At 38.9% G+C, this 11,388-nt stretch overlaps 1 long non-coding RNA gene across 1 annotated transcript; it reads left to right on the top strand.

Moving 5' to 3' along the window:
- The first annotated feature begins 5,747 nt into the window (after positions 1-5,747).
- Positions 5,748-6,861, top strand: LOC138744002 (uncharacterized). The gene is made up of 2 exons (XR_011345182.1): positions 5,748-5,836; positions 6,483-6,861. It is a non-coding gene; the product is annotated as an uncharacterized lncRNA (long non-coding RNA).
- The last annotated feature ends 4,527 nt before the right edge of the window (positions 6,862-11,388 follow it).

Here is an 11,388-nt window from a genome sequence, read left to right as displayed (position 1 = left end):
AACTGGCTTCAAATCCTTGCTGAACTGGCTTCAAATCCTTGCTGAACTGGCTTCAAATCCTTGCTGAACTGGCTTCAAATCCTTGCTGAACTGGCTTCAAATCCTTGCTGAACTGGCTTCAAATCCTTGCTGAACTGGCTTCAAATCCTTGCTGAACTGGCTTCAAATCCTTGCTGAACTGGCTTCAAATCCTTGCTGAACTGGCTTCAAATCCTTGCTGAACTGGCTTCAAATCCTTGCTGAACTGGCTTCAAATCCTTGCTGAACTGGCTTCAAATCCTTGCTGAACTGGCTTCAAATCCTTGCTGAACTGGCTTCAAATCCTTGCTGAACTGGCTTCAAATCCTTGCTGAACTGGCTTCAAATCCTTGCTGAACTGGCTTCAAATCCTTGCTGAACTGGCTTCAAATCCTTGCTGAACTGGCTTCAAATCCTTGCTGAACTGGCTTCAAATCCTTGCTGAACTGGCTTCAAATCCTTGCTGAACTGGCTTCAAATCCTTGCTGAACTGGCTTCAAATCCTTGCTGAACTGGCTTCAAATCCTTGCTGAACTGGCTTCAAATCCTTGCTGAACTGGCTTCAAATCCTTGCTGAACTGGCTTCAAATCCTTGCTGAACTGGCTTCAAATCCTTGCTGAACTGGCTTCAAATCCTTGCTGAACTGGCTTCAAATCCTTGCTGAACTGGCTTCAAATCCTTGCTGAACTGGCTTCAAATCCTTGCTGAACTGGCTTCAAATCCTTGCTGAACTGGCTTCAAATCCTTGCTGAACTGGCTTCAAATCCTTGCTGAACTGGCTTCAAATCCTTGCTGAACTGGCTTCAAATCCTTGCTGAACTGGCTTCAAATCCTTGCTGAACTGGCTTCAAATCCTTGCTGAACTGGCTTCAAATCCTTGCTGAACTGGCTTCAAATCCTTGCTGAACTGGCTTCAAATCCTTGCTGAACTGGCTTCAAATCCTTGCTGAACTGGCTTCAAATCCTTGCTGAACTGGCTTCAAATCCTTGCTGAACTGGCTTCAAATCCTTGCTGAACTGGCTTCAAATCCTTGCTGAACTGGCTTCAAATCCTTGCTGAACTGGCTTCAAATCCTTGCTGAACTGGCTTCAAATCCTTGCTGAACTGGCTTCAAATCCTTGCTGAACTGGCTTCAAATCCTTGCTGAACTGGCTTCAAATCCTTGCTGAACTGGCTTCAAATCCTTGCTGAACTGGCTTCAAATCCTTGCTGAACTGGCTTCAAATCCTTGCTGAACTGGCTTCAAATCCTTGCTGAACTGGCTTCAAATCCTTGCTGAACTGGCTTCAAATCCTTGCTGAACTGGCTTCAAATCCTTGCTGAACTGGCTTCAAATCCTTGCTGAACTGGCTTCAAATCCTTGCTGAACTGGCTTCAAATCCTTGCTGAACTGGCTTCAAATCCTTGCTGAACTGGCTTCAAATCCTTGCTGAACTGGCTTCAAATCCTTGCTGAACTGGCTTCAAATCCTTGCTGAACTGGCTTCAAATCCTTGCTGAACTGGCTTCAAATCCTTGCTGAACTGGCTTCAAATCCTTGCTGAACTGGCTTCAAATCCTTGCTGAACTGGCTTCAAATCCTTGCTGAACTGGCTTCAAATCCTTGCTGAACTGGCTTCAAATCCTTGCTGAACTGGCTTCAAATCCTTGCTGAACTGGCTTCAAATCCTTGCTGAACTGGCTTCAAATCCTTGCTGAACTGGCTTCAAATCCTTGCTGAACTGGCTTCAAATCCTTGCTGAACTGGCTTCAAATCCTTGCTGAACTGGCTTCAAATCCTTGCTGAACTGGCTTCAAATCCTTGCTGAACTGGCTTCAAATCCTTGCTGAACTGGCTTCAAATCCTTGCTGAACTGGCTTCAAATCCTTGCTGAACTGGCTTCAAATCCTTGCTGAACTGGCTTCAAATCCTTGCTGAACTGGCTTCAAATCCTTGCTGAACTGGCTTCAAATCCTTGCTGAACTGGCTTCAAATCCTTGCTGAACTGGCTTCAAATCCTTGCTGAACTGGCTTCAAATCCTTGCTGAACTGGCTTCAAATCCTTGCTGAACTGGATTCAAATCCTTGCTGAACTGGATTCAAATCCTTGCTGAACTGGATTCAAATCCTTGCTGAACTGGCTTCAAATCCTTGCTGAACTGGCTTCAAATCCTTGCTGAACTGGCTTCAAATCCTTGCTGAACTGGCTTCAAATCCTTGCTGAACTGGCTTCAAATCCTTGCTGAACTGGCTTCAAATCCTTGCTGAACTGGCTTCAAATCCTTGCTGAACTGGCTTCAAATCCTTGCTGAACTGGCTTCAAATCCTTGCTGAACTGGATTCAAATCCTTGCTGAACTGGATTCAAATCCTTGCTGAACTGGATTCAAATCCTTGCTGAACTGGATTCAAATCCTTGCTGAACTGGATTCAAATCCTTGCTGAACTGGATTCAAATCCTTGCTGAACTGGATTCAAATCCTTGCTGAACTGGATTCAAATCCTTGCTGAACTGGATTCAAATTCTAGCTCAAACCTCCATCTGCTTCTGAGCATGCTAGGATACAAGCCGTTGTATCCTTGGTCACCTGAGGATCTACCTAATCAGAAGCAGAGTTCCTGCTGGATAGACGTTAAGATCACTGAAATAAGCAGGTAACATGGAGTTGGTCTGCTGCACGTTTTGCAATTAACAACTGTGGGTAAATCTATGCATTGCAGTCCTCGTAATCATTTTCAGTTCTATTGAATATAGTCTCCACATCTGGGCATTTTAGGAACAAACTCTTCAAATCTTTTCTCAGTGCAATTTGTTTAAATAACACATACAACAAATGGACACAACAAATCAAAATAAGGTTATTAATTAACTATTTTAAATAATAATATCCAAGATGGCTACTAGATCAATTCAAATGATAATATGAATGAGATAAACTGCTTCTTCATTCTTTAAACTCCAGTCATATATTGTGCTATGTTCACATTTATTCAAAATTTACAACAGAATTAAAACAATAAATGAATTGTACATGATGAAGATCAATTTATTCTAATAAGTTCTGTCTGGAAACTCCCACTCTTTGGATTCCAGGACTGAAGAACAATATGTTTGGTTCATGCTGGTATGAAAGGTCAATTAAAATCTGAGCATTTTTTTTAAATAGAAATCAAAACCGAGCTACATACAGTGTCCTCCATAATTTTTGGAACAAAGAAACTTTTTTTTCCCTTTATTTTCCCCATGCTCCAGTTTAAGATTTATAATCAAACAAATCATATGTGATTAAAGTGCACATTCCAGATTTTATTCAAGGTTATTTGTAGACATTTTGGTTTGACCATGTAGAAATTAAAGTTTTTTTTTAATATAAAAGTTTCCCTATTTCAGAGCACCATGATGTTTGGGACATTTGGCTTCACAGGTGTTTGTGAAGACTTGGGTATGTTTAATTACTTCACTGGTGCAGGTATAAGAGAGCTAGGCTTGCTTTTAAGCTTTTGATCGCCTTTGAAGTCTGTAGTTGCCATTTTTCAATGTGAAGACCAGAGTTGTGCCAATGAAAGTCAATTCAACCATTATGAGGCTGAAAAACAAGAATAAAATGGTAAGAGACGTCACCCAAACCAAAATCAACTGTGTGGATCATCATCAAGAAAGTGAACTGGTGAACTCAGTTATCGCAAAGGGACCAGTCGTCCAAGGAAGATCTCCACTGCTGTTGACAGAAATATTCTCATCATAATGAAGAAAAATCTCCAAAAGCCTGTCCAACAGATCAGAAACATTCTTCAGGTGGCAGGTGTGGATGTGTCAATGACAACTGTCTGCAGAATACCTCATGAACAGAAATACAGATGCAAACCACTAGTTAGCCACAGAAACAGGATGCCAGTTGGCCAAGAAATATTTAAAAGAGCCTGCAGAATTCTGGAAAAAGATCTTGTGGACAGATGAGACCAAGATTAACCTGTATCAAAGTGATGGCAAGAGCAAAGTGTGGAGGTTTAAAGGAACTGCCCCACTTCCAAAGCTGACCACCTTATCTGTGAAATATGGTAGTGGGGATGTTTACAGCCTGGGCATGTTATGGGCTTGGTATGTATGGCTGCCACACTTACCTTCATTGATGATGCAACTGCAGATAGAAATAGCAAAATGAATTCTGAAGTGTATAGAAAATCTCAAGTTTGAGAAAATGCCTCCAAACTCATTGGACTGCACTTAATGTAGCAGCAAGACAATGATCCCAAGCATACTGTGAAAGCCACAAAGAAGTTTTTCAAAGCTAAAAACTGGAAAATTCTTAAATGGCCAAGTCAATCACCCAATTGAGCATGCCTTCTATATGGTGAAGAGATAACTTAAGGGGACAACCCCCTGAAACAAGCAGGCACTGAAGATGCCTGCAGTAAAGGCCTGGTGGAGTATCACCAGAGAAGATTCTCAGCACATGGTGAATGTCTATGAACAGACTTCAAGCAGTCATTACATGCAAGGAATATGCAACAAAGTACTTAACATGACTTAACATGTCCCAAATATAATGTGTCCTGAAATGAGGGACTCTACGTAAAAAATTATGTAATATCTGTAGTATGGTCAAACCAAAATGTACATGAATAAAATCTGGAATGTGCATTTTAAATCACATGTGAATTGTTTGATTACAAATTTAAAACTGTGGAGCACAGAGGCAAAAAAAGGTGTCTTCTTCCCAAACTTTACAAAGGGCTCTAAACTTGTGGGTAATACAAATGGGACAAGACATTATCTGAACACAGACAACCATGAAGTTAACAATTCATAAAGGATGATGAGAGGTATGGAACAAAATGACACTCAGACTAGGTCACACTGACCCAAACTGGTTGCAGTCAGTTTCCAACTGGAATTGATGGTGGGGGTGTTGGGGTGGGGGGGTGGAGGTGTGGGTGTAACATTGAATAAACTGCACCACAGCTGCAGCAGAAGATTGCTGGTCAGTGATTGAATGTACAAGTTTTCCTTACTCCGGTTATATGAGTTCACAGATAAAGACAAAATGTCACCCAAAAAATTAAACAAACTATTTTTTTCCCCACATATATAGATGCTGTAAAAAGTTATAAAATTATGTCCAGCAACGTTCATAAACAATGATGATCTACTTCGCTGATGTCAATGAGGGGGAAATATTGGACTGAAGAGATTGAAGCTGCATCTTTCTCAAACTTGTGCAATGGCTTCATTTAAGCCTACACGAGGGAGTAAACTGGAGCATACCTCAAGGAACTTCACATGGTGCAGCAATCCCTCAGCCCCAAACTTGTGTGTCAGTGAGATATTCATGTTCAACCCACCCACTTCTAATTCAGAGTTCCACTGAGTCAATTGGAGAAATCATTCTGACATTTCTCCTCACTAATCACAGAGCAGTTTAGATGGTAACCGTAGCAATCATGTCTCCAATAGATCCTGGCATTTCAGCTGGAAGAATAGAAGAGGAAAAAAGAAATTCAATAATGGGGATTAAAGTGATAAGCATAAGGATTTTAACAAGTAATTTCATACAAGGTCACTTCCATAAACAAGGGGATGATCAATCTATTTTGTGTTCAAAACGGACTTCACTGTCAATTATAAAAGTCTTGGTCTTCTCCTTTGCAAAATGAACAAGTGTTGCCAGACAGCATTACATCATGCAAGTCAATCAGTAGACATCAGTCAGAGCTCTGTGATGTCAGAAGCATATCCTTTTATTGTTCTCTAAGGTCACTCATTTAAACTATTGCCCTCTGGACATGGGTTATCAGGCAATAGAGAAAACTATTTTTAAGCATGTTTCTACTTTTCAGGTAGTCAAATCAAGATTCTAGCCTAAGGGTCTAATAATACCAAATGATGCTAATTAGAAAGGGGATTTTATAATGTACTCGTGGTTGTAGATTGATATGTATGGGGATTTGTGACCACAGGAGATGCGAGTGCACACAAAGTCCTGCAGCTATGTGATTGATGTCTAAAATTTTCCCTTCTTTAAAAGAGAATAGTGAATGGGTCTTCTTAACATTTGTGTTGTAGAAGCCAAAACCATTTGCAGAGCAACCAAGATGAAATATTCTAAATTAACTATTCAAAATAATGCAGTGGAAACAGAATTGTAGAGTACACCTCTGATAACATAATCAGAGTTTATGCCCATAATTTACAATTGTACCATCAAGCCCTAAAGTTCCCCCACCTTCCCTTGGTTACCTTTCAAGTTTATTTTCTCAGTTCCCACTTTCCTCCATTATATGGGTTTCTACATTTCTGTCCATCATCAACACAATCAATTATATTCAGAACACATAGATCAAGGAGACTTCAGTAGTATGGGAAATGTCATTCCTTTTATTCCCTTTCTCTTCAATGGAATTCCTCTGATTTATTGATAAATGCATGTAAACCCCAGTGGCAAATTGCAATGGAGTTTTTGACACTTTAACCATTATTTCTCAGCATTATACAGTGGAAATACATCCATCCCCCACCACTATAAGATTACATCTTGTGCCAGCCAGATGCCATGCTTGAAGCATCTTTACAGCGACAGTCCTTACCCCATGAGACATGGAGTTTTCTGATAGACAAATGTGCAATGGAAAAGTAATATCGCTTACATCATAGTTCTAAAGACAAAGCTTCATGCCAGGGCAATTTTCAAGAAGACTTTGCAAACAAACAAGAAGAAATGCAACTACTTGTGGAATGTGGAACTCATTAATAGATTTACTGAGAGATTGAGACTATAGGTGAAAAGAACATCAGCAAACATTCAAACTGGTAACAAAGTACTTAAACCATAAATTGGAAAATAAACTAAAGATTTAACGAAGAATCCAGATCCATAAGCATGATGTACTTAGCGAATTTAATAGACCACATTTCAATTTCATTCCTGGTAAAAATATTCCTAATGAGATGTGAACTAATATTAAAAACAACACTTGCATTGCTTCACAGAAATCAGAGAAGCTCACACTTCAAATGTCGCAGTTGTATTGCTTGCATTTTGCTGGTATGTTTTTTTCACATTTTAAAAATCCCTGATGGATTCTACTTTACATTGTAAGGAAAGATGTAGTTTAAATGCAAGACTTCTTTTAGGAGTCAAATGCCCCAGTGAAACGTATGCCGAGAGACTGCAAATTACGTGAATAGAGGTCACCATTTTAATCTTGGAAAATTGGAGATGTTTTTAAAAAAAACAGACAATATCCACTCTGTGCCTTTGTGATCATATAATATCCAAAACTTCAAAAAGGTGAAGAATAGTATATTTTCATTCTGTAAGTTAGTACTTTTTAAAATAGAAGTAATAATTCCTGGGAAGGATATTTTGTCATGGGATTGTCAACTACTTTATGATTATTGATGTATTTTACAAAGAATAAGAATATTCTGAAGAACGAAGGGAGTCAAGCAGGTTGAGTTTCTGAATCTTCATTTCACAAAACCTATTATGAGGTGAACAAGAAGAGTATCCCACTTTTATCAATACAATAACTCCTTAATGCTGAAGAATTTGGGGTTTAACAGACATATATAACCACTAAAGACTAATACAGAGAGTAATCAACTCTGAACAGATTTTATTGGATTTTTTGTTGAAAAAAATTCTTACTTGTTTTCTGGGGTTTTTTTTCCATCTTTTGCAAAGAGCCACCATTTCGTACTTGAAAATATAATGATCCATTTTAGTTTTGACACACATTTTATGTGTGTGTAAAAAAAATATGGGTGACACATTTAACATAAAGACACAGATTTTAATTCTGCGGAGGAAATGCATTTTGTATTCTTTCATATAAAATGTCATTCTATTCTGCATTCCATTCACACATAATTCATTTTCTAATGGAAATATTTATTTTGTAAATCAAACATGTACTATGCACAGAATGCAAAGCACAAACTACATTATGTTAATGAAATGGAAGAGATATGAAATGCATATTTCATGGACAAAACAAAAACCTTAGCACACATGCTTTTCTTGATAGCATCTTTAAACAAAATCTCATTTGGTGGTAACATATTGCAGAAGCAAGCAGTACCTTATTAAAATAGTTTCTTTTAAGATTGCTGCATAGTATATGGAGGACTGTAAATAACCTTTGAGGAGGAGGAAGTAATAATGAAATACTGTATTATCTGAAGCTTGGCACTTATGTCAGCAGAAATTAGTAGTATTTGGTTATTGGAAAGTAAATACAAAAATAGGCAAAAAACTATCCATGATTGCATAATTTTATAGACAAAGCAGGCAGCTGACGAAGAGAAAAGATGATATGCGTAATAGTTTATATACAGGAAATTGTGCTGACCTTACAATAACTACAAAGGCACTGCTTTTATAGGATATCTCGGTTACATTTAGTGATTAATATATTCCAGAGGTGTTGCTTGCCTGATCACCATGCTAATGAAACCGTATGTGGTTGCCTTTTATTCGACCATTTCACACACAAGGCAGCTCACAGCTGGGTTGGAGCTGACCTCTTTTGTGCGTGTCGGCCATTGCTATTTGCCAATCGACCAGCTTCACTAATTGATCAGCTTCACTTGTGGCTTAAGCTCGCACACAGTGAATCAGGATGCAACCAAACTCAGGTCAGCAAAGCTTTTCTGTTCCCTTCGGGTGACACATGGCAGTATTTTATTATTTAATTTGAAAAACCACAGAATTAGTAATCTTTAAATTTATTACTAAGCTACAAGCTCAATGAGAGGCCAGTTTCAGATCCTTCACTTAATACATTTCAAGGAAGCTGATAGCACTAAGCAAATATTTTAACAGAAGAAACAATATAGAAAGGAAACTCGAGGTGAACTAGTCCCCTGAAGCCCTGGAGCACATTTACTTGCAAGCAAGAGATCAGAGTGGAGTCCCTGGAGTGCCTGACACTTGGAGCTGTTTGCTTTATGCTGGTGAGTGTTGGCAGTTCTCGGGCAATTGCTTGACAGGCAGTCTTTGTACTGAGCTGACTCTTCCTAGCCCAAATGAGAGTTTCCTGCTGGTGTTTAAAGTGGTGTAAATGGTGATCCTTACTCGTCTATGAGCAGTCCATAATCCTAAAGGCAGAAATAATAAGTGCACAGCCTCATACCCAAGTGAGATGACTTCTCCCATTGTGGCAGTACCAAGAGCTTAGATTAAGAACAGATCTAGCATTGAAAATATAGTCTTCATTAAACTAAACATGCTGCCAGAATCTCAGTAAAAGTAGAGGTACCGTAGTTAAGATTCTTGATAAGCTAAGTGTTAGAAAAGAGGCGGTTTTAGAACAGCAAGCTGCACAAAGTGGATAAATAGTCATATCGGTCTGGGATGCACCTCTGTGGCTGGGAATTAAGGGAAGAAAATGTTTGATCTGGGCACAATTTTTCAACAACTACAGGTTCAAGTTTGCAAAACTTTAAAATTCAATAATCTTGTTCAATGAAGGGTATAGAGATAAACCAAGTAACCACAGATCTGTCAGTTTAACTTAGAAGCAATTATCAGAAGCAGAATTAACAGTCAGTTGGACAAGCATTCACTGATTAGAGAAAGTCAGCATTTCAGTTTCAATTTATTTGTACATTATACCTAGTACAGTCCTTCAGTGATCACTCTAATAGGTCAACTCTGAAATTCATACAGCTATGCAAGGTTGAAGGACAAGAAGACAATATAGTTATATTAGGAAATAAGGTCAGTTCACCCAAGAGCACTGTTGTGGGGTTCATTCGGGAGCCTGACGGTTGCAGGGAATAAACTGCCATTAAGCATGCTTGCATATGCTTTCATATTCTTGTTCCTTCTCCCTGAGGAGGAGGAAGAACTGTGTTCTTGGGTCTGACGAGTCCTTTAGTACGTTGGCTGGGTAGTGAGAGATGAAGATGGAGTCCATGGAGGGGACACATTTTCATTATGTTCTGAGTTACATTCACCATCTGATCTTGTGCAAAGCAGCTCCCATACCACGCTGTGATACATCCAGCTATATGATTTTGATCGCGAGCCAGTTGTAGTTGTTGAGAAACACGTTGAACTTTGTCTTCTCAGAAAGAAACAGCATTGCTGTGCATTCTTGGCTGTCAGGTCATTGCCATGGCTCCATTTTAGATCATTAGAAATGTCTATTCCCAAGAATAAGGCAGACTATTCTCTCCATTTCAGCACCATTGATGTGGACAGGGGTGAGGTCCCTACACCCTCTCCTGAAGTCTACAATCACCTTCCTCTTATTTACAGCTGCAGTGATGCAAAAAAAAAAAACAGTTCTCATCATGCAGACAGGTCTTTGGTGATCTTGGAGTCCTGTTAATATTAGGGTGGTATAGCAAAATTCGAGAGCTCGATAGCTTGTTGAAAATAAACTGTTCTTGAACATCGAGTGGTCAGACATTGGTTCTCTACCTTTTGCCTGAACGTAGCAGTGAGAAGATAGTGTGGCCAGGGTGATGGGGATCCCTTATGATGTAGGCTGCCTTTTTGAGGTAACACCTCACAGATACATTTGAAAGATGAGAGGTCAGTGCGCATTATGTACTTGGATTCCTCTAATCTTAAGATTACGTGTATTTGCCACATTACACCTAGTACAGTGAAACATCCATGCTGCTGTAGAAAGTAGAAGATCACAATTAACAGAATGTAGTGACAGCAAAACAGTTTTTGATAAAGATATATAAACTGTTGAGCAGAGAAATGGGGTTGCTTTGATTTATCCAAAACATGTTTGAATAGATTGGTGTGACTAGAACTAGCTGACATAGACTCCAAGTTCAGAGAAGCGAATTTAAGACAGATAAGGAGGAACAATTTTGCTCAGAGAATAGTGAATCTTTGGAATTCTCTGCCAAAACAAGTAGAAGAGGTTGCCTAACAAAATACATTTAAGGCACAGAGATTTTTGCATAGAAAGGGAACTAAGAGTTATGAGAAAGAGCTATGCAAGTGGAGCTGAGTCCACAACCAGATCAGCCATCAGTATGGATTGAAAATTTGCAGAGAAATAGAGAATAGTGATGTAAAAATATTTTTCTTTCAGATTGGTGGGAAGTGTCAGTGCAAGGAATCAGATGGGCAGCACATCACTTCCAAATTTTCAGATGATACAAAATTGGATAAATATAAAGTCACAAACTATATTTTACCATCCCGGTTTGCTCTTTCATACCAGCTCCAACATTTTAAATTGGTTAATCTTTTTGATCCAAGTTATGAGCTCCAACTTCGGTTGTTGGTAATAGTTAGGGGAGCGGATTAAGAATACCAATCTTATCTCTCTGACATTTCTAAAAATAGCAGGATGTCTGTTGTATTTCAATCTAAAAATATGAATTCCAAATCAAAATTTTGAAAGGACAGTTGCAT

Source organism: Narcine bancroftii, chromosome 10, assembly GCF_036971445.1.
Source record: "Narcine bancroftii isolate sNarBan1 chromosome 10, sNarBan1.hap1, whole genome shotgun sequence".
Classification (NCBI taxonomy): Eukaryota; Metazoa; Chordata; class Chondrichthyes; order Torpediniformes; family Narcinidae; genus Narcine; species Narcine bancroftii.
Note: the sequence above shows the minus strand (reverse complement) of the source record. Positions and strands in the feature narration are given on the sequence as shown.